Here is a 22,960-nt window from a genome sequence, read left to right on the forward strand (position 1 = left end):
TTTGGCACTTTTTGGCAGCTTAATTAGATTTTAAAAAATTAGAATAAATGTTAAGTTTTAATTTACCAATCTGCCGAAAACGGAATTGAAGAGTGATTGGGTACATTCGCCCCTGCTTGATATTATTACATCTCAATATAAAGTGTTCAGAGGAGACTAGAAGATGCACATCTTAACAGTCAAATTGCTGTATAGAAACCAGTACTTAGGACTGTAAGGCCTCTTTCACACATCAGGTTTACGGCGTCAGGCGCGATCCGGCGCTTTTGACTAAAACCGGATCCGGCGAAATGCAATGCCGGATCCGGTTTCCCCCCCATTGACTTGCATTAGAGCCGGATCGAGCCGGATGGCCATGCGTTTCATCCGATTTTTGCCGGATCCGGCAATGTGACGAGATCCGGCGTCTGCAAAAAACGGCTACTGTAACGTTTTTTGTCTCCGGCGAAAAAGCCGGACACGCCGGATCCGGCGTGTCCGGCTTTTTCATACAATGAAAGCCTATGAGCGCCGCAATGCGCCGGATCCGGCGACAGCCGGATCCGGCGGCCGGATCCGGTTTCTTTGGTCTGAGCATGCTCAGTAGCTCTGCCCACAGGACATATATAAAAGCAAGACAATGGGACCCTCAGCCACACCCAACATGGCACCCAAGCCAAGAACCAGGAGCAGGAGAAGGCAGCAGACATCTGCAGCAGCAGCACCATCAGCACCACCCCAAATGGAGCAGCATGCTGAACAACGGGAGGGGAGTCCAGCAGCAGATGAGAGACGGTAATTATCAAATCCCCCATTCCTCCAAACTAGGGCTATGGAATATCAAGATATTCATTGGCCCTTTGTTTCTCTTTATTCAACAGCCGCCCAATAGATGCAGCAGCAGCAGCAGCAATGGCAGCAGCAGAAACACCACCCACAGCCATGGAGTCTGGCCATGAGGAAGACAGCACATCTTCTGGGAGCCCTCCCTCGCATAGTCAGCGTTTGACGGTAAGTTTTTATTTCCAAAATCCATCATCTCTGTAATATATGTGTATTCATTGCCTTTTATTTCAAAACAGAAATCACAAGATGAAGAGGAGCTCCCAGAAGAAGAAGGAAGGGGTGGACAGACACTTGGAGTGGGCTCACAATTGGTAAGTTTTTTGCATCAAACGCAGAGACACAACATCACACTACACACAACACATAGAAAACAATGTTCTGCAGACCACACACAGCAAACAAATGCCTACATCCAAAGACATAACATTTTTTGTTTTCTTCTCTAGTCTTCCCAATCTGGTGCTCGGCCAAGAGGTCCTCGCAGTGCCTCCCAGGGTCGTCGGCGACAGCAACGCGGCGGTCACCAGGGTGTAAGTATAAATATTTTTGCTTTGTTTTTTTTGCACTTTTTATTTCATTTCTTTTGTGGAGGCTAATTATGTTATTTTTGTCTTTTTCTTTAACAGCCTTCACAGCGTGCTCCCGACTCTGACGGTGAGGATGGAGGGATTGATGTAGACCGCCTCATCGATCTCGTCAGAGAAAGGGAGCCGCTCTGGAATATGGCTGACCGCCGCCACGCTGACCTGATCGTTACCCGACGACTCTGGGAGGAAATCTGTTCGCTCCTTGTGGACCGCTGGGAGGACCTCGAAGCTCGGGCCCAGATTAAAGAGCGTAAGTATATACAGTACCGGTTGCTTGATTTAAACCAGTGTTTCCCGAACTCCAGTCCTCGTGGTCCCCACGGATCATGTGTTCAGGATTTCTATTTACTTTGGAAATCCTGAAAACATGACCCCTGGGGACCATGAGGACTGGAGTTTGGGAAACACTGATGTTGTATACTAACCACTTTGTCCTTTCTCGTTTCAGGGGAGAGAATTGTGAAGCGGTGGCGGTCTGTGAGGGATCGTTTCAAGAAGGAGTTCAGTAAAGAGATGCGGGCCCCGAGTGGATCTGGAGGACGCAGGAGCAAGTACACGTACGCACGAGCCCTGTCGTTCCTCCGGGAGACAATGCTCACCAGAAGGTTAATATTACACACCACATGTGACAAAAAAATGTTTAGATGTAACTTTTTTTTTTCAGCCAGGGCCATACCATGTCACTATTTTAATTGTTTTTTTTTCTCTTTATTCCACAGCACGGTGAGCAGCACTCGGGAGCCTGCACGATTGGACCCTTCTGAGGCGATCCCTGAGGAGACCGGCACCGAGGGACACTTCGACCGCCCCGGTACATCTGCACCTTCCCAGCCTTCCCACACATTCGACCCATCTGTCCCATCCACCAGCACAGGAGCATCGTGGCCGCCTACATTACATGAAGCTGCTGGTGAGGAGATCGCTTTCCCTTTACCCCACCCTTCTGCCCCTGCCACCTCTAGTACACCTGCGGGTACTGGGCGGCAGCGGCAGAGGGGTCAGGAAAAGACTTATGCGCCAGAGTTCTTGCATCTGAATGCATCTTTCCAGAACTGTCTAAAAGTCTTGTCAGAGCAAATCTCCGCAGGCTATCAGCAGATCAACTCCAGCATTCTGGAGGTGAAGACACTTCTGCAAACCATGCATTCAGAAGCAAGATCTTCGCCAAACCACACCTTTTTCAGGTCTGTTGTGGAGCGCATGGAAACGCTCTCTCCTGCCCAGCAGATGCATGTAATGCATTCATGCCACGCTGCTCTCCAGCAAGTTACCTCCCAACCTCCTCCTCCCACCACAGTAGTTCCTCCACCTGCACCCCCTCCAGCCACTTTCCATCCTCCCCCTCCTATTACATCTACACCCCCTCCAGCCACTTTCCATCCTCCCCCTCCTATTACATCTACACCCCCTCCAGCCACTTTCCATCCTCCCCCTCCTATTACATACCATCCACCTCCCCAGCACCAGCAACCTCCCCAGTACCTGCAAACTCCCCAGTACCAGCAACCTCCCCAGTACCAGACATCTCCCCACTTCCAGCAACCTGCCCCGCACCAGACATCTCCCCACTTCCAGCAACCTGCCCCGTACCAGACATCTCCCCACTTCCAGCAACCTGCCCCGTACCAAACTCCTTCCCCATACAACTTGCCATCAAAATCATCTGCTCCTACAGTCCCTGCCCAACCCTCCACTCCACCACACACTACACAGATTTATAATGTGTGTATTTAAATAAAAATGACCAGTTTTATGGTTTCAAAGCTTTATTAAACAAGTTTATTAAAATTTTAAAAAAGTTTACTAAAAAAAACATTTTTCAATAAAAGTTAAATTATTTTACACTGGTTGTCTGTCATTTCTTTCTGCGGCGAAAAAGGTTAAATACAGGGTATTTAAAAGGTGAAATGGTATTCAAAACTAGGTATATAACTGTGGGTAAATTTTAGCTTTTTGCCACAGTTGTGTTCCTGGTTGTGTTTGAAGCAAAGTATTTCACCTAAAAAGTTGTGTTTATTGTTGGTGATTTCCTAACAATGTACACAACTTTTGTTAAAAGGTGAAATACTTTGCATAAAACACAACCAGGTACACACCTGTGGCCTAAAGCTAAAAATAGAGACCATGACAAGATAGCCAACTTTGGTTGGCAAAGGTATATACTGTTGGTACAGAAGGTACACAAGTTTGGTTAGGGCACAAATCTTTCACACTCTGTCATCCTGCCAGTGTACTCTGCCTTGAGGTGACATAAAGTATAGTGCAAAATTGTCCCTCATTACTGAAACCGTCACAGAACTTCTAGTGGTAATGTCATGGTAATCTTGCAAGGTGGTTTCTTCAGAGGTGTCCTCAATGGAAATGGGTTCCTTGCAGATAACAAAATTGTGGAGTACCACGCACGCTTTGATCACCTCGTCCACAGTTTCTGTCTTGAGGTTGATCGCAGTCAATAGGACCCGCCATTTGGCTGTCAGAATACCAAAGGTACATTCAACCATTCTTCTTGCTCTTGTGAGGCGGTAATTAAAAATGCGTTTTGGTCTTGTCAATCCTCTGCTAGAGTACAGTTTCAAAAGGTGTTCTGACAGCTGGAAGGCTTCATCCCCTACACAGACAAATGGCATAGGTGGACCAGATGTTTGCGGCAGCGGTCTAGGTGGTGGGAACTGGAAGGTGTTTCCATACAGTTTACGCCCCATGGCAGACAGTTTGAAAACTTGAGAGTCATTGGAGCGGCCATAGGCCCCAATATCAACCGCAATAAATTTGTATTCCGCGTCAGCGATGGCCATGAGGACAATTGAAAAATATTTCTTGTAATTGAAATATTCCGATCCCGATCCAGCTGGCTTTACAATGCGGATATGTTTCCCGTCCACAGCGCCCAAGCAGTTGGGAAACTGACATATCTGTTGAAACTTGTCAGCAATTTCAATCCACCTCTCTGTTGTGGGCTCTGGTAAAAACTCTTCAGCTAAGGAGTCCCTCAGTGCACGGCATGTGTACTTCACAATTCCAGATATGGTGGAAATCCCGAGTCTGTACTGGAAATGCAGTGACGAAAGGGATTCTCCAGTTGCAAGAAATCTGTGGGGAATTAAAAAACAATAAATTGGTTTTAAATCACAGCATTACATACCAAAACTGAGCTATAACACTTGGAGATACAAACTACCACCAACAAGATTGCAGTGAAAGTTTGCTCTGATGCGATCACATCCAATAAATGTGGCTTACCTTAAAGTCACCATCAGACGCTCTGCGGGTGAAACAGAGAAGCGGCAATAGGTGTCCGCTTTTCTTATGAGGTGTGCAATGCGCTCCACCAAGTAATCAAAATTCTCCATTTTCATCCGCACATATCCAAAAAATGTATCCGTGTTTCGTCGAAGGTCCATGCAGAGTGTAGAATAGACCCCACGCGTCATTCTCTTGGCTGTGATGGGGTGGATCCACAAACGTCGTCTACGATGCCTGATGCGCTGCTGTCTCGCTCTCTCCTTCTCCAGAACAATCACCCTCAAATGATTCGCCTCCGCTATAAAATCCGCCAAATTCTTCAAAATATTTCCAATGACAACATCCATCTTCGCCAGTAACTTGCTCTTCTCTCCAACCTGCACTTTCTCCTCTACAACCTGTCAAAGAAGGGCTGTAGGAACACTCTATATATAGTTTTCCAGTAGCCAATCCCGTTCGGAAGGCCACAAGGATCAATTTTAAAAACCGGATCCGGCGTAATCCGTCGAAAAACGGATAGAAAAACGGATGAACCGGATGAGACGGATCCGGTTTTGTCTGTCAAGAAAAAGACGGATCCGTCAGAAAACCGGATCCGTCAGATCCGGTTTTACTAAACATTTGCCGGATCCGGCGTTCCGGCACGACGCCGGATCGCGCCTGACGCCGAAAACCTGATGTGTGAAAGTAGCCTAAAAAAGAAGAGATTTGTTGGGCCAAGCAACACAAGGACTGAACATTAAATCACTGGAGATCTGTCTGTATTGTGGTCTGATGAGTTAAAATTTGCGATTGTTGGTACCATTCACCATATGTTTATGAAATGCAGAATAGATGAGCGGATGATCTCTACATATGTGGTATCCATCGTGAATCATGCATGAAGAAGTGAGATGTTGTGGGGTTGATTTACTGCTGACACCGGTGGTGATTTATTCCAAATTCATGGCCCACTTACTCAGCATGGCTACCACAGTGTTCTGAAATGATATGCCATCACAACTGATTTACACTTGGTGGCACAATCATTTATGTTGCAACATGACAATAATGCAAATCACATCTCCAGGTTATGTAAGGACTATGATACCAAGAAGGAGACGGATTGATTGCTGCATGAAATGTCATGGACTCCATAATCACCTCAAGCCAATTGAAATGGTTTGAAATTAGTTGGACCACATAGTGAAGGCAAAACATTCAACAAATTCTCAGCAGCTCTAGGAACACCTTTAAGACTGTAGTAAAATAATTTCAGGGGACTATCTGATGAAGCTGCTTGAGAGAATTCTAATAGTATATAACGCTGTTATCAGTATAAAGGGAGGTTACTTTGAGGAATCTATTGTGTAACACACTTGTTCCATATGTGGTCCTGATGTATTCCTAATTTTTCTGCTTCCAGTTTGAGTCTACATTGTACACATTGCAAAAAACCCGCCAGTGGTGTCTGAGTGTGATGTTGTCATCATATGATTGACAACAGCCCTCTTGAAGGATTCAAATGTGAAACCCCTTGGTGACTGCAACAGTAGCGAAGGAAATTTGTCCTTGTACCGTTCGTCGAGAAAGCTCACCAACCAGTATAGGTTGCTGTTGAAAATGTGGATCATGCGAGGGTCTTGGGACAGACAGTTAGATATGAACTGTGCCATATGTGCCAAGCTGCAAAAAGGCAAATGTTCTGTGGCCCCAGAAGGAGGAACAATAAAAATCCTCTCCTCACAATGACTCTCCTCCTCCTCCACCTCCTCCTATCCAGCCCACCCATGCTGGACAGACATGAAGCTGGGGTTGGGAGTCCCCTCTGTAGCATCAGGGGTCCCCTCGGTACCACAGAAAAAGAAGTACTCTCCCTCCTTGTCTTCCTCCTCATCTTCATCACCCAATCTTGCCTCAAGATATTGGCTGGACTGGGTAGGATCACCCAGTGTGAAATCTTGCTCCATACCCAGATGATGGCCACTCAAAGATTCCATGTTTAGATTATGCAGCGATTCTCTCAACGTAGAAAGCATTGGGATGGTAATGCTGATAATAGCCTGATCACCGCTCACGAGGTTGGTGCAGTACTCAAAGTTATCAAACACCTCACAAATATCAGTGATCCACACCCACTTGACAGTTCTTATGTGTCTTGGCTGAGCCACAGTCTGACAGGCATGTTTAAGCTGGTATTCAGCAAGTGCCCTCTGCTGCTCACTAATCCTTGCCAATATATGATATATTGAGTTCCACCATGTGGGCAGGTTGCAAATGAGTTGATGATTTGGCAGATTAAATTACTTTTGAAACGCTGCTAGATCGGCAACAGCGGTAGAGGAATGGCCTTCTCAAGTTGGTATGGCAAGGCATGGTATGTTTTGAAAGTTCCCAAACCACTAGATTTAGCACGTGAGCCATGCATGGCACATGTACCAGCTTCCCGAGCTTTAAAGCCACCACCAGGTTACGCCCATTATCACAGACAATCAGACCGGGTTTGAGTTCATAGATCATAGATCATAGAATCGTAGAGTTGGAAGGGACCTCCTGGGCCATCTGGTCCAACCCCCTGCTCAAAGCAGAATTCGCTAAATCATCCCAGACAGATGTCTGTCCAGCCTCTGTTTGAAGACTTCCATTGAAGGAGAACTCACTACTTCTCATGGCAGCCTGTTCCACTCATTGACGACCCTAACTGTCGAAAAGTTTTTTCTAATATCTAATCTGTGTCTCCTCCCATTCAGTTTCATCCCTTTGCTTCTAGTATTTCCTTGTGCAAATGAGAATAAAGATGATCCTTCTACAATGTGACAGCCCTTGAAATATTTGTAGACAGCTATTAAGTCTCCTCTCAGTCTTCTCTTTTGCAAACTAAACATTCCCAAATCATGCAACCTTTCTTCATAAGACAGGGTTTGCAGACCGGTCACCATTCTGGTCGCTCTTTTCTGAACTTGCTCCAGTTTGTTGATGTCTTTTTTAAAATGTGGCGCCCAAAACTGGACACAGTATTCCAGATGAGGTCTGACCAAAGAGGAGTTGCAGTGGCGAGAGCCACTGATCGGTCTGTTGTTTTATTCCTTGCCACATCTCTGCTGCAGTGTTTGGTGTTTGACGTAAACAGATCAGCTTCAGCAGAGCGTGTTGCTGCTTTGCTGATGCGCTGCTGCACAGCTCCCAACTTGGGAGTGATGTGGAGGGTAATTCATCATAGGATGAGGAGGCGGAGGAGGAAAAGGGGAGACAGGATGTATATGATGAGGCAAAAACCATGATTGAGGTTGGGCCCGCTATTCGTGCCGTAGGTAGGATATGTGATGTTCCAGTTTGCGACTTTGTCACTCTCCTCCATGTTAAGCCAGTGTGCCATGACAGAAATGTGTTGTCCCTGTCCACAACTACTTGTCCACGTGTCTGTTGTTAGGTGGACCTTCCTGGTTAAGGTGTTGGTAAGAGCACGCTTTAGATTGTTTAACACGTCCTGGTGTAACGTGGGGACGGCACACCGGGAAAAATATTGTCAGCTGGGAACAGAGTATTGTGGGACAGCCACAGCCAAAAGATCACGGAAAAACTGTGTCCCCACAAGCCTAAATGGCAACATCTCCATGGATAGCAACTTGGCAATGTGTGTGCTTAGGATTTGCGTTTGTGGGTGCTTGGGTTGGTATTTATGCTTCCTTTCATAGATCTGAAGCACGGACAGCTGGACGCTTGGCTGGGACAAACAAGTGAATGGGATTGTTGTGTCCTGTGTCTCTGCAACTGCAGCTTGTGAGCAGGAGGTATGAGAACCTGCTTCCTGGCCAGCAGATTGGGAAGGACGGATCACAGGTGACATGGCAGTGGTTTGACCCGTAGACACTGATTTGGTACCCTGTTGTTCCGCCATGTGTTTCCGCATACTGGTGGTGCTCTGGTTGCCTTTGTCCTGGCCTCTGCTCAGTTTCATATGGCAGATGATGCAGATGACAATGTTTGGTTCAGAAGGACTATCCGAAAGAAAATTCCAGACAGAGGATGAATGCCCCTTGCCTTGACTTGGGGCACAAAGGGATTGCTCTTGGCAACAGTTGACACACTTCACACTCTGCTCAAACCAGTAACCCTTGGTGCCTTTGTTGGTACTACATACCCACCTTCTTCCTCTGTGCTGCTGTGCTGGCTATGCATACCAACGGTCCAGGTTGGATCAGTGGACTCATAATCGACCACCTCGTCATCCACGTCATCCTCCTTACGTGTTGATATTGTCGGCTGGCCAGATGGCAGTTGTGTCTCATCATCATCAGCCTCCACCTCTTGAGCCGGTATATTACGTGGCTGAAAGTGGCTTTCTTCTGGCTGTGGTTTTTCAAATATTTGGCCATTACCAGACGATAACTTTTCACGTTCCTTTTCAATGTTGCGTGTTGAGAGGCCAGAGGCAACCAAAGGATCATATGTACCTAACAGATTATCAGAGTGGCCAAGCTTGGGGTCAAATGTATCCTGTGACTGCTGAGGGGGAAAGAAGTAGGAACAGGTTGAGGATTGGATGACCCAGCTTTCTGTGTATTGACAGTAGACTGTGTGGTCGTGGATGATTGGGTACTGCTAGAAAATTTCATTGAGCCATCCAATACAGTCGCTGCTCTTGCTCTTCTGGCTTCCAGACACGGTTACTTTCCATACCGGGAATTTTTGCCTGGAACATAGATGCATCAACCTTCTGTCTCACAGACTCAGTTCCTTGTCGTGCACCACTGACAACCCCACGCCCACGTCCATGTCCCTGTCCCTTCACATCAGGCTTTTTGGGAATTTGTGTTTTTTGTGACATAGTTGCAGATGTTCAGATGCAGATATTGGGGAACAAGGAGCAGTTAGTGCTTTGTGGAAGGTAGCACTACAGCCTAATACTGCTTTGTGTTTTACAAACAGCACCGCAAGGGCAAAAAAAGTGGCCTGAGATTAAAGCTGAAGATTTTGCTCGCCAGTCACCACAGAAGACAGCGGTGCTGGCTGCATCTCAGTTGTGCAGTACTTTGCGTGCTGTTATGAATGAGTCATCGAGGAGGATGGTAGGACTTGAAAAAAACGCATCCACATCAAAGAAAAAGCCCAATCTTGGGGATCGCCGTGCAGAAGGGAAATGACAATTTTAACCTGCTGCACAGAGCTCCCCAATGAGTTAGGTTTCAAAGCAAAAAATAGCTTACAATTATTCTTAAAATTCAAAAATTTAGACCGATACCCAGAATACACATCAGGAGTAGGGATTTTTGGTTCAACAGCAGATGATTGAGCGAGATAGGCAGAAATTCCCAGCACTTCAGCAGCGAGCTGCTCAACACGATCGGACAATTGCTTAGTCTCCGTTTAGACAAAAAATCCATCTACGGCCCCAGAGAAAAAGAGGAAAAAATATAAAAAAAAAAATTCTGACACTTTTTTTTTTTTTTTTTTTACAATTCTTTCCTTCTTTGGAGTACACTAGAGTCTACAGTAGGGCTGGTGATTCTGTTATAAATGGGTCACCGAGGAGGATGGCAGGAGCAGGCTAAGCAACCAGAAAACCAGAGAGGCTGGCAAACAAGCGGATTGCAGACCCCTGATCCCATCCGCACAACTAGCAGCAGCCGTGGAGCGCACCCACGTTGCCCTAGATGCCTCGGCACAGCCGGAGAGCTAACTAAGCCTAAAGCAAGAAAGGTGAAATCTAAACTGCCCCGGAGCAGACCCCAAAAGGAATAGACAGCCCCCAAACATACATTGTCGGTGAGACAAGATGAAACACAAACGCAGGCAGAAAAATTGACTGAGCAAATGATGGGGCCCAAACTGACTAGATAGGATAGGAAAGGAAAGACACTGTCTGCAATCACGCAAAAACCCTGAAAAATCCAACACGTCTGATGTATAAAAAAACACTGAAGTCACATGACTTCGCCCCCACTATATCAGCACTCCGGTATGGACTGGAAGCAAAGTAAAAAGACCAATATAACAGGGGACCGAACAAACTGACACAGGCTGTAACATTTGGAGCGGTGGTCCAGCACAGCCCCCAGAGGAGCAAGCTGAACCTGCATAACAAGCAGAGAGAGACAAAACCAGATCAGATGTAAAGGATTAGCAAATGAACCACTTAGCTGAACAATGCAAGATCTGGGCAGGAGACATCAGACCTCAGAATGCACAGGAAAGCAATCAGCAGCAGGGATTGAAGGAAGTCTGCAAACTTAAAAACTCCAATCAGTAAACCCAGATCTCCAATCGTCATCATCATCATCATCATCAGGTGGCAGACCTCTGTCAATCTGGCCAGTTCCACTACCTCCAGTAGCCACCGGAGGGAGCAGGGGGAGCTTCGGCTCAGAAGTCTGAGCCAGGGAATTCACAACAGCGTGCTATTCGGTGTGTAAACATCACCGCAAGGGCAAAAAATTGGCCTGCAGGGGTAAATGTGACCCAAAAAATAGCAGAGAAAACTGTTACTACTCCCTGACCTCATACAGTACTTTCAGCTCTCAGAAGAGCTGAGATATTGATGTACTATGAATGTACTGTAATGCTCCTGCCTGTCTCCCTGCACTACAGCCACCTACTACTAAAATTCTCCAGATAGCTCTCACAAGAGCTTTTGTGTTTTTGAGATTATTTGTGGACGATTTGCAAAAGGACAACTTTCCCTAGCAGCTGCTCACACTCTCCCTATGCTAGCACTAGCTGTGTTCTGGATGCAATGTGCAGAAAATGGCGGCAGGGCTTATATAGAGCCTATGAGTCATAGGCTATGACTGATCTATGATGCTGCGTGGCCAGCCAATCATAGTAATGCACAATCAAGATGGCTGCGGCATTAGGATAAGTGCACACGTAGTTTTTAGGTTGTGTGGATTTTGATGAAAAATCCGCAGGTAAATCCGCAGGACAAAAGTCCTGCGGTTTATCTGCGGATTAGCCTGCGGTTTTGCCCTGCGGTTTCACACCTCATAATGGATAGGTGTGAAACCGCAGCGAAATCCGCACAAAGAATTGACATGCTGTGGATTGTAACCCGCAGCAAAACCATGCAGAAAAATCCTCAACATGTGCACTGCATTTTTTTATTTCCATAGGAAATAAAGGTACTGTACACCACAGCAGAACCTGCTACGGACCCGCAGGGTCAAATCCGCTGTGGATCCACAGCAGAATCCGCAGCTTGTGCACATACCCTTACTGTGATTGGCTAACATGCTGGGCAGGAGATCCGAATATTGCCATGCGAGTAGTGAAATACTCGCTATGTTCTGAGTACCGCGAGTACCGCATTAATCGCCGAGTACCGAATACTTGCGAATATACTAGCTCATCCCTAACCATAGCACTCACCCAGGGGCAGTCCGGGTCTGGTTTTGGTCCGATGGGTGTCACGGTCAGGTACAGTGCCTCCCATCTTCTAATGATGATGTCTTCTTCTTTGCTTCCCGTCCCTGCTCTGTTGAGGCACCGGACCTGTGCAGGCACTGCAGTACTCTGCTCTGCCCTCAACAGAGCAGAGCAGTGTGCCTGCGCAGGTCCGGCGCCTCAACAGAGCAGAGCAGTGCTCCTGCACAGGAGCCGCGACAGGAAGCAAAGAAGAAGATGATGGGAAGATGGGAAGAAGATTGGAGGGGCTGGACCGGACCAAAACCGGGCCCGGACCACCCCTGGGTAAGTATAATATAACTTGTTTTTCTTCTCTTTCAGGTTACATTGGGGGCTTATCTACAGCATTACAGAATGCTGTAGATAAGCCCCTGATGGCGGTGGCGGCAGCTGATAGTCCAAAAAATAGGTGACAGATTCCCTTTAAGGGCATAAACTACCTCAAATCAAAGTTCACTGAACACATCTGGCAACTGTAAGGAACTGGCAAGAAGTAAGTCATAGATACTGTTTTCTCTCCATTGCTGCTATAGAATGTCAGCTATTTCTGCCTAAAGCTAGGTGACACCTCACACTATGTTTATTCATAAGTTGTTAAGAAGCCTCAGCAGCAATGTCTGACATTAGCATATCCCTTACCTGTTATCAGTGCTAGACAACACACAGTTTTACTTTGTTTTAAAGTCTTACATTCATAAAGGTGCATTTAAGAGCACATTTCACCCTGGGATTTGTGACAATTAGCAGTGAAATTCCTAATTAGCAAGTGGTAACAGATAAGTAGCTATATCAAACTAAGTGACACATCTGACAGATTGATACACTGGAAAATGCCTGAAAGATTCATGTTATGACTGTGATTACTCCAAGACAAAGTCTTGGCAGGTCTAGTTAGACCAAAAAACGAGGCCTATGAAGAGACATGTTCTCACAAGCATCAGAAAAACCTGGCACAAATATGGAGATTTAAATTAAAATGGATGATCACATTAATCTGTGTAGACTGTGACAAGAAGCATAGCACTGTAATAATTTATTTCTTTGATTAGATTTTGAATAGGTTGAGATTAATTAAAATTAATTCAACATAAAGAAGAATTTATCAATGACCTATATGATGTGTGAACCAATTTTGAAGTATATTTTATAAGGATATTTCAAGAGCTATCATCAGGTTATTTGTTCCATGAAGTATAACATTTGCTGCATTTAGAAATGTATGATTCTATTATGTAGTTGTGTCCCAGGCCGCTGACCATATTGATTTGTTTTAGGCCAAACTTCAGAATAAGGACAGGGGCATGTCCGAAAAAATCAGTCCTATATGCTAATCACACTCTGATCAGACTCTGAATAGAGCTTGATCAGAGTGTAATCCTGTTTTCTTGGAGGTAGAAAGAAAAAAAAAAAAAGTTTCTCCAGTATAATGTCAGCTTGTGAAAATAAAACTGCACGAGTGCAGTCCAATTTTTTCCAAAAACTTGTAGAATTGAATGGGTGAGTGCCATCCGATCCTCGAAGGCAAATCCTGCATGCTGCGACTTTTTTCCTCAAAACATTTGGTGTGAGGAAAAAAATTGGATATGTGCACAGTCCCATAGAATAACATGGAGATGAGTGCTAGCACCCGTCCAAGTTTTACGGTCCTATAAATGAGAAAGAAGGGTTTAAAAAATTATTGTTAACTAGGGATGAACAAATGAATTCAGAACAAATCAACTGCATTAGGAATTTCCCCCAAAATCCAGATTTGCAAGATTACATTTTTTTCTGGATTTGATTTGCATGAATCCAGAAAAATTTTGGGCAGCTGCTATTTTGCTGGATTCGCTTCAGGGCCAGTGAGGAGTTAAAAAGAAGAGCAGTCACCTGTCATAGCCTAGGACTTTTCATCTGTTTTGGCACCATAGCTTTCAGGTCGGTCCTCCTTTTTCTTTGGCTAGTCCTTTGGACAGAAGAGAAGACTTAAGTAGTGCATGTAATTTATTTTACTTATTTAGTTTCATAAATCAATAGTAAACATGAAAATAAGACACTTTGTCATATTTCTTATTTCTCCTATTGCACCAATCATTTATTCTCAATTTTAATTTCACAGGTAAAATCTGTTTTCACTAAATACAGATCTTCCCATTACAGAGATATGACATGACAGTTGGTGCTCATAAAGTTCTATGGACAATTGTAACTTTCATTTCAAGAGAAATTGCAGTAGAATGTCTGTATCTGCCTCCACCTCCTCACTCCATAGAATTGTAAAAGCACCAACAGTCATCTCCTACCTCAGTAATATGAAAATCTGTCTTCATTGAACACAGAATCTAGAGATTTAACCCATGATATAAGTGTGAAAGATCAATCCAGTGTTAGGTTCTGGCCTCTGCACAGGAGGAACCTCGAGCCTTGCCTGCTGCGGTCTCCCATTCAGTCCTGGCCACAGAGGACTCTGCTCAGCAAAGACATCATTCCCAATGCCTTGCTCAAGCTAGTGCTGTCAGGTTGGTTGCTGCTGCTGCCATCCCTGGTTCAGCTATAGCAGCCTGCACTAGCCATTGGCAAGCAGCTCCTGGGACTAAGTCCATTTTTTGCTCCACTGAGCATGCCCATGACTCAACCTCCCATTGCAGCTCAGGGGTCACATGCTCAGGTCCTGTGCCTGTTCCGATTGGACCATCAGGAAGGTCCCAGAAGGACGCTGCTATAAAAGGTTTGCATGGCCGCTCAGCCATGCGCTAGTATAGACAGTAATTTGTAGTTGTGTGTGATGATGGATGCATGTTTATGGTGACTGACTTATTATGACTCCCCTCCCTTGGATATGCATGCGATAGGGCTATTAGAGTCAGAGTCAGAGCCTAGCAGTGGCATTGCCTTTGCGCCACAGCGCTTCCAGTCCTCAGCACCACACTTAGCGCCGAATTGTGCCATCCAGCTCAAGGCACTACTGTGCAACATCTACTGCAGTGCCTGTCAGAGCAGCGCCAAGCGCACTTCTGTGCTCTTAGAGTGCGTTTCCAGTCCTAAGTCTAGGCTGGTTAGTGGTGTCCGCAAGTGCAGCACTGTATGCTCTTAGTGTGGTTTCTCTGTAGTTTGTCCTACCTGGTGCCGCAGTTGCGAGTGCTGGTGAGTCTAGAGGGACTCTGACCCTGTGTCTTGGGGCAGAATCCTGTGGCTGTACACCAGCGCTCACTTCAACAAGCTCGGTGAGTTTAACAGGCTCCGGCATCTATATTACGCGGTAGTGCGACTCTGTGAAGAAACAGAGTTCGCCCCTGTGCACACCGGGTGACGATAACCAGCGTGTGTTCATTATTATACAGTCATATCACGTCCGCCATTACCGAGCAGCAGTTACCATCTCTGCACAGTGGACCCTGGGCTGCGAACACACCTAAATACCATCTTTATTATTTGGTGTGTTCTGCCAGCCCCTATCATACAGGAAGAGAAAAAACAGATTTATGTGATAAAGTATCTTACAAAGTTGCTTATATTCATGTGTACTATTAATTTATGAAATACAAATTAAATTGATGGTTACTCTATAAGAAAAGACCTATCAAAAGCAAGCAGAAAACCGGACAGGACATTGCAGCAGCACAACACAAGAGAAGTGGGTCTAGGAAAAGTGAGTATAACTTTTTTTTAATTTTACCCCCAAATTCATTTTTTGGAAATAAAAAAGCAAACAAACAATAAAAGTACACATATTTAGTATTGCTGCGTCCGTAACGACCCGCCCTATAAAACTGTCCAATTAGTTAACCCCTTTAGCGAACCCCTTAAAAATAAAAATATAAAACAAACCAAAAAATAATGCTTTATTATCATACCGCCGAACAAAAAGTGCAATAACGCGCGATCAAAAAGACAGATATAAATAAGAATGGTACCGCTGAAAACGTCATCTTGTCCTGCAAAAAAACGAGCTGCCACACAGCATCATCAGCGAAAAAATTAACAAGTTATAACTCGCATAATAAAGCGATGCAAAAATAATTATTTCTATATAAAATTGTTTTAATGCATAAAAGCGCCAAAACATAAAAAAATACATAAATGAGGTATCGCTGTAATCGCACTGACCAGAAGAATAAACCGCTTTATCAATTTTACCGCACGCGGAACGGTGTAAACGCACCCCCCAAAAGAAATTCTTAAAATGCTGGTTTTTGTTCATTCTGCGTCCCAAAAATCGGAATAAAAAGCGATCAAAAAAGTCACATGCCTGAAAATGGTACCAATAAAAATGGAAACTCGTCTTGCAAAAAATAAGACCTCACATGACTCGGTGGGTCAAAATATGGAAAAATTATAGCTCTCAAAATGTGATGATGCAAAAACTATTTTTACAATAAAAAGCGTCTTTTAGCATATGACAGCTGTCAAACATAAAAACCCGCCATAAATAGTAAATCAAACCCCCCGTTATCACCCCCTTAGTTAGGGAAAAATAATAAAATTTAAAAAAGTATTTATTTCCATTTTCCCAATAGGGTTAGGGTTAGGGCTGAGATTAGGGTTAGGGGTGTGTTGGGGTTAGGGTTGGAGTTAGAATTGGGGGTTTCCACTGTTTGGGCACATCAGGTGCTCTCCAAATGCAACATGGCATCTGATCTCAGTTCAAGCCAATTCTGAGTTTAAAAAGTCAAATGGTGCTCCTTCCCTTCCAAGCTCTGCCATGCGCCAAACAGTGTTTTACCCCCACATATGTGGTATCAGCATACTCAGGACAAATTGCAAAACAACTTTTGGGGTCCAATATCTCCTATTACCTTTAGGAAAATAAAAAATTGGGGGCAAAAATATCATTTTGGTGGAAAAAAACTAAGATTTTTTTATTTTCACGCCCGGGTGTTATAAACTTCTGTGAAGCACTTGGGGGTTCAAAGTGCTCACCACACATCTAGATAAGTTCCGTGGGGGGTCTAGTTTCCAAAATGGGGTCACTTGTGGGGAGTTTCAACAGTTTAGGCACATTAGAGGCTCTCCAAACGCGACATGACACCCGCAGACCACTCCATCAAAGTCTGCATTCCAAAACATCACTACTTCCCTTCCGAGCCCCGATGTGTCCCTATACAGTAGCTTTCTCCCACATATGGGGTATCAGCGTACTCAGGACAAATTGGACAACAACATTTAGGGTCCAATTTCTCCTGGTACCCTTGGGAAAATAAAAAAATTGGGGACTAAAAGATCATGTTTGTGGAAAAAATATATTTTTTTTTTTCACGCCAGGGCGTTAAAATCTTCTGTGAAGCCCTTGGGGGTTCAAAGTGCTCACCACACATCTAGATAAGTTCCTTGGGGTGTCTAGTTTCCAAATTGGTGTCATTTGTTGGTGCTTTCCACTTTTTTGGCACATCAGGGGCTTTCCAAACGCGAAATGGCGTCCGATCTCAATTCCAGCCATAAAAGTCAAATGGCACTGCTTCCCTTCCGAGCTCTGCCATGTGCCCAAATAGTAGTTTACCCCCACATATGGGGTATCAGTGTACTCAGGACAAATTGCACAATAACTTTTGGGGTCCAGTTACCCTTGGAAAGATAAAAATTGAGGGTGAAAAGATCATTTTTTGTGGAAAAAATATGATTTTTTAATTGTACTGCTGAACATTAAAAACTTTTGTGAAGCCCTTGGGGGTTCAAAGTGCTCACCACACATCTAAATAAGTTCCTTGGGGGGGTCTAGTTTCCAAATTGGTGTCACTTGTGGGGGGTTTCCACTGTTTTGGCACATTATGGGCTTTCCAAATGCGACATGTGTTTGATCTCAATTCCAGCCAAAAAAGCCATATGGCGTTGCTTCCCTTCCGAGCTCTGCCATGGGCCCAAGTAGTCGTTTACACCTACTTATGAGGTATCAGCGTACTCAGGACAAATTGCACAATAACTTTTAGCATCCTGTTACCCTTGGGAAAATAAAATTTGGGGTGATAAGGTCATTTTTGTGGAAAAAATATGATTTTTTAATTGTACTGCTGTACGTTATAAACTTCTGTGAAGCCCTTGTGGGTTCAAAGTTCTCACCACATATCTAGATAAGATCCTTGGAAGGTCTAGTTTCCAAAATGGGGTCAATTGTGGGGGGTTTCCACTGTTTAGGCACATCAGGGGCTCTCCAAATATGACATGGTGTCCGATCTGAATTCCAGTCAATTTTGCATTGAAAAAGTCAAACGGCGCTCCTTCCATTCTGAGCTCTACCATGCGCCGAAACAGTGGTTCCCCCCAGTATCAGTGTACTCAGGACAAATTGCACAATAACTTTTGCTGTATAATTTCTCCTGCTACCCTTGGTAAAATAAAAAAAATTGGACCTGAAGTAATTTTTTTGTGAAAAAAAAGTTAAATGTTCATTTTTTTTAAACATTCAAAAAATTCCTGTGAAGCACCTGAAGGGTTAATAGACTTCTTGAATGTGATTTTGAGCACCTTGAGGGGTGCAGTTTTTAGAGTGGTGTCACTTTTGGGTATTTTCTATCATATACACCCCTCAAAGTGACTTCAAATGTGATGAGAAATCGGTGGGTAACTTTTAACCCTTATAACTTCCTAACAAAAAACAATTTTGATTCCAAAATTGTGCTAATGTAAAGTAAACATATGTGAAATATTACTTATTAAGTTTTTTTGTGTGCCATATCTCTGTGATTTAAGGGCATAAAAATTCAAAGTTGGAAAATTGCAAAATTTCCATTTTTTTCACAAATAAACGCAAGTTATATGAATGAAATTTTACCACTATCATGAAGTACAATATGTCATGAGAAAACATTGTCAGAATCAGTGGGATCCATGGAAGTGTTTCAGAGTTATTACCTCATAAAGGGACTGTGGTCAGAATTGTAAAAATTGGCCCGGTCATGAACGTGCAAACCACCCTTGGGGGTAAAGGGGTTAATTTGTGCATAAGACTGTGAGAGCACAAGAAGAGCTCATCATTATAGCTTTCCAAATCACCTGCTGTTAAATTAAAAAATTCTAGCTGCCTGCAGGTGATACTAACGTGAGCTTGAGGGTATGTTCCCACAGAGTACATTTCACCCAGATTCTTATAAATATGCTTTGCTAAATTCAGTTTCTATTCGTTTATAATTTCCTTTTATTAAATTCAATTTTCTGACATGTATTTGAAATCTGCATTATAGAAAAAAATGTGACATGTCACTTATTAATGTTGATACCGTGACGAAAAGTGCAACAAAGTGGAACAAAAACTGGACGCAACAGATCATGTATGTACAGAGTTATGACCAGCACCCATCATTTGTCCTCAACAACTGCGCCCTTACAGGAACCGACAAATATATGTACCTGGGCCTAGATATTCACTGGTCAGGGAGCTTCAAACAAGCCATAGAGACCCTGAAAGACAAAGCATGCAAAACCTTCTATGCCATCCGAAGAAAACTCTACCATCTGAAGCCACCAGTGAGGGTCTGGTTAAAAATCTTCAACTCTGTCATCGCTCCAATCCTCCTGTATGGCAACGAAGTCTGGGGTCCTCACACCTACCCAGACTGGTCAAGGTGGGATTCCAGCCCAACAGATATATTCCACCTAGAATTCTGCAAGCACCTTTTCCAAGTTCATCGGAGCACCTCCAACAGTGCTTGCCGGGCCGAGCTGGGCAGATTCCCTCTACACCTAACAGTTCTAAAGAGGGCACTGTCATTCCGGGCTCACCTACATAGGAGCAATCCAAGCTCCCATCACCATAAAGCCCTGACACATGTAGGTGAAACAGAAAAACCAGGACCCTTGGAACAGCTCACCCAAACCCAACCTGACCAGAACACCAATCACAACATCCTGACAAAAGCCAGAATCAGGAAGATGGTAGACGAAGGCCAGGAGAGGTACATAAGTGACTGGAAGAACGACATCATCAGATCACAGAAACTGACCATGTACCGGAGTCTACAGAGAGACTACAGACTGGCCCCATACCTGGAGAAACTCCCTGACCCCAGAGACTGCAAGATCCTGAGCCGATATAGACTCAGTGCCCACAGTCTGGCCATCGAATCCGGCCAACACAGGCAGAGCTACAAGCCCAGGGAGGAAAGACTGTGCCTACACTGTGACCAGGAGGCCCTGGAGGATGAGACCCACTTCCTGCTACACTGCCCCAAATACTCAGCAGTGAGGGACACTCACTTCAGGAGACCCTCACATCTCTTCCAGAATTTCATCACCATGAAGGAGGAAGAGAAAACATATATCCTGCTGGGGGAAGAAGAGAGAGCAGTGGAGATAGCAGCGCAATATGTGAGCGCATGCCATAGACTGCGAGAAAGAGAACTTCCCTATGCCATGGACTTCTATAGCCCCACCCTGGATCTGCCCCATCCACTTATCCTACAGCCCCTACCAAAACATCCCTACAGTCCCTATCCCTATTCCCTTTTGTACACTTGCATTGGCAAAACTAATGTGTATTTAGGCCTGCCAATAAAGCTTCTTTGAATTTGAATTTGTTATGAAATACTGTATACACATCATAGTGTCTGAGGGTGACATATACTGTACTTGCATATGTGGCAATGATGCCTGTTAACAGCAAAGTATGTAGTGAGTCTATATGGAGATAAGGTAAGTGAATAGGCAGTGGTGGCCACCTGATGGTGGTCTCAGGTTCATGTGTTGCGCACACCCTGACGCGCATTTTGGAACAAGTCCTTCGTCAGGGAGTACCGCTCAAGTGAACCAGAGGGGTATGAAGTGTGTGAAGTGAAATGGTAATCCACAAGATGCCATGTGAGAAGTCAATAAAACAAACTAAGAAATATATATATATTTCATCTTGCAGTAACTGCTGACACACTCGAGTCACATGGAGTCTGGCATTGTCCTGCATTAGGAGGAACCCAGGACCAACCGCACAAGCATATAGTCTTACAAGGGGAGTGAGGATCTCATCTCAGTACCTAATGACAATCAGGCCTCCTCTGGCAAGCACATTGTCATGATCACGTGTGTCAGGACGCAGATGATGTCGCAAGGCGAACCCATAACACACGTGACCCTGGATACACCGCCTCCAGTGGGGCGAATTTAAATAATAAAGCGTGCAGGTGGATACGCCGCCTCCACCTGGCGGATTTAGGTATTACACGCCATGCATACATATATCTGGAAACACCGCCTCCAGTAAGGCGCATTTAAATAATAAGGGGGGAAACCTGGGTAACTTTAACAATGGTGGGCCCTGCGATAGGGAATGGGGAAATGGAGACCTCCTGCACTCCCCTGAGCCAGTGTCCCTACACTCCTCACATTCCCTAAACAGGCTCCGCACCTGTCGCCGCACGCGTACCTTAACGCCCTTGCTCGCCCTGAGCCTAAACCCTCACTAGGGAATAGGTCGGTGCGGAGACTAGTCCCACCACTGCACTAACAACACACATGAGGAAAGAGACAATACAGGGGAAACACCACTTATCTTTGCTCTGTTGCGTGCGCTCCTAGCAACAGAGCCCACCACCTGTGTGCATCTTCTCCTCCACCCTGATCCATCACCATAACTGGATCCATCACCATCGTGCAGCCTGGGAGCAGAGTCCATCACCACTTGCAGCAGTCCAGTACACAGAGTCCCAAGATGAGTCCAGCCTCTGTCAAGAATCCAAGCATGCTCGAGTCCAGTTCTCAGCAACCAAGTAGAGCATGCTGAGTGCAACTCTCTTCCTAGTCGCCACTCCTCTAAGCCATGCCCGCACTTCCCGCCGACACCATAAACTGCGACTCCACCAAGCCATGCCAGTCCTTCCTGCAGACACCATTAGCTGGCACTCATTCTCTCTGGCTGACTGCGCAGGACTCCTATCCCGCTCCATCCTTCCACCAGGCTCTCCAACAACTCAGCAAGAAATATCACCAGCAGTGAGTGAACACCTTGAGCACACCTTTATAGGGAGTCACACCTGATTCCTAATTAAGTGCAACCTAACCTAAACCTAAGGTGCGATACCGCTAACCACCACCGGGGACAGTCAAAACACCTTTGAACTTAACCAAAGTAAAAAAAGTTCACTTTGTGCTTTTAATACTGCCAGATCCAACACTGGATCATGACACACATGGAGAGCTGTGCGGCCCTCCAAATAAATGACACCCCACACCATTACTGACTCACTGCCAAACTGTTCATGCTGAAGGATGTGGTAGACAGCAGATCGCTCTCCATGGTGTCTCAAGACTCTGTCATATCTGTCACATGTGCTCAGTGTGAACCTGCTTTCATCTGTGAAGAGCACAGGGCGCCAATGGCGAATTTGCCAATCCTGGTGTTCTTTGGCAAATGCCAAGCATCCTGCAAGGTGTTGGGCTGTGAGCACAACCCTCATCTGTGGACGTCGGGCCCTCAGACCATCCTCATAGAGTCAGTTTCTAACCGTTTTTGCAGACACATGCACATTTGTGGCCTACCTGAGGTCATTTTGCAGGGCTATGGCAGTGCTCCTCCTGTTCCTCCTTGCATAAAGGCGCAGGTAGCGGTCCTGCTGCTGGGTTGCTGCCCATCTACGGCCCCCTCCACATATCCTGGTGTACTGGTCAAACATGATCGCGGTGTACCGGGAGTTAAAGGGAAGCATCGGCAGGGAGGGGGCTCCCTCCTTGCTTCCCTGAGCCCCCCACGGCAGCGCAATGTGCAGCGCTGCTGCGGGGGACTCCTTTCCTCCAGGCCCCCGAATCCAAGATGGCGACGGGGGCCTTCGGGGGCCTGCAGGAAGCTGGCTTCCTCAGTGCCTGCAAAGCGCAGGCAAGAGGAAGTCTTCTTCAATGCCTGTGACAGATTGCTGATCTGTCACAGTGATCTGTGATGTGACAGATCAGCGATCTGTCACAGGACAGTGATGTCCCACCTGGGACTATGTAATAAAGTAAAAAAAAAAAAAAAAGTGTAAAAATAATTT

Source organism: Dendrobates tinctorius, unplaced genomic scaffold (genome assembly GCF_039654945.1).
Source record: "Dendrobates tinctorius isolate UK_male_01 unplaced genomic scaffold, ASM3965494v1 ptg000105l, whole genome shotgun sequence".
NCBI lineage: Eukaryota > Metazoa > Chordata > Amphibia > Anura > Dendrobatidae > Dendrobates > Dendrobates tinctorius.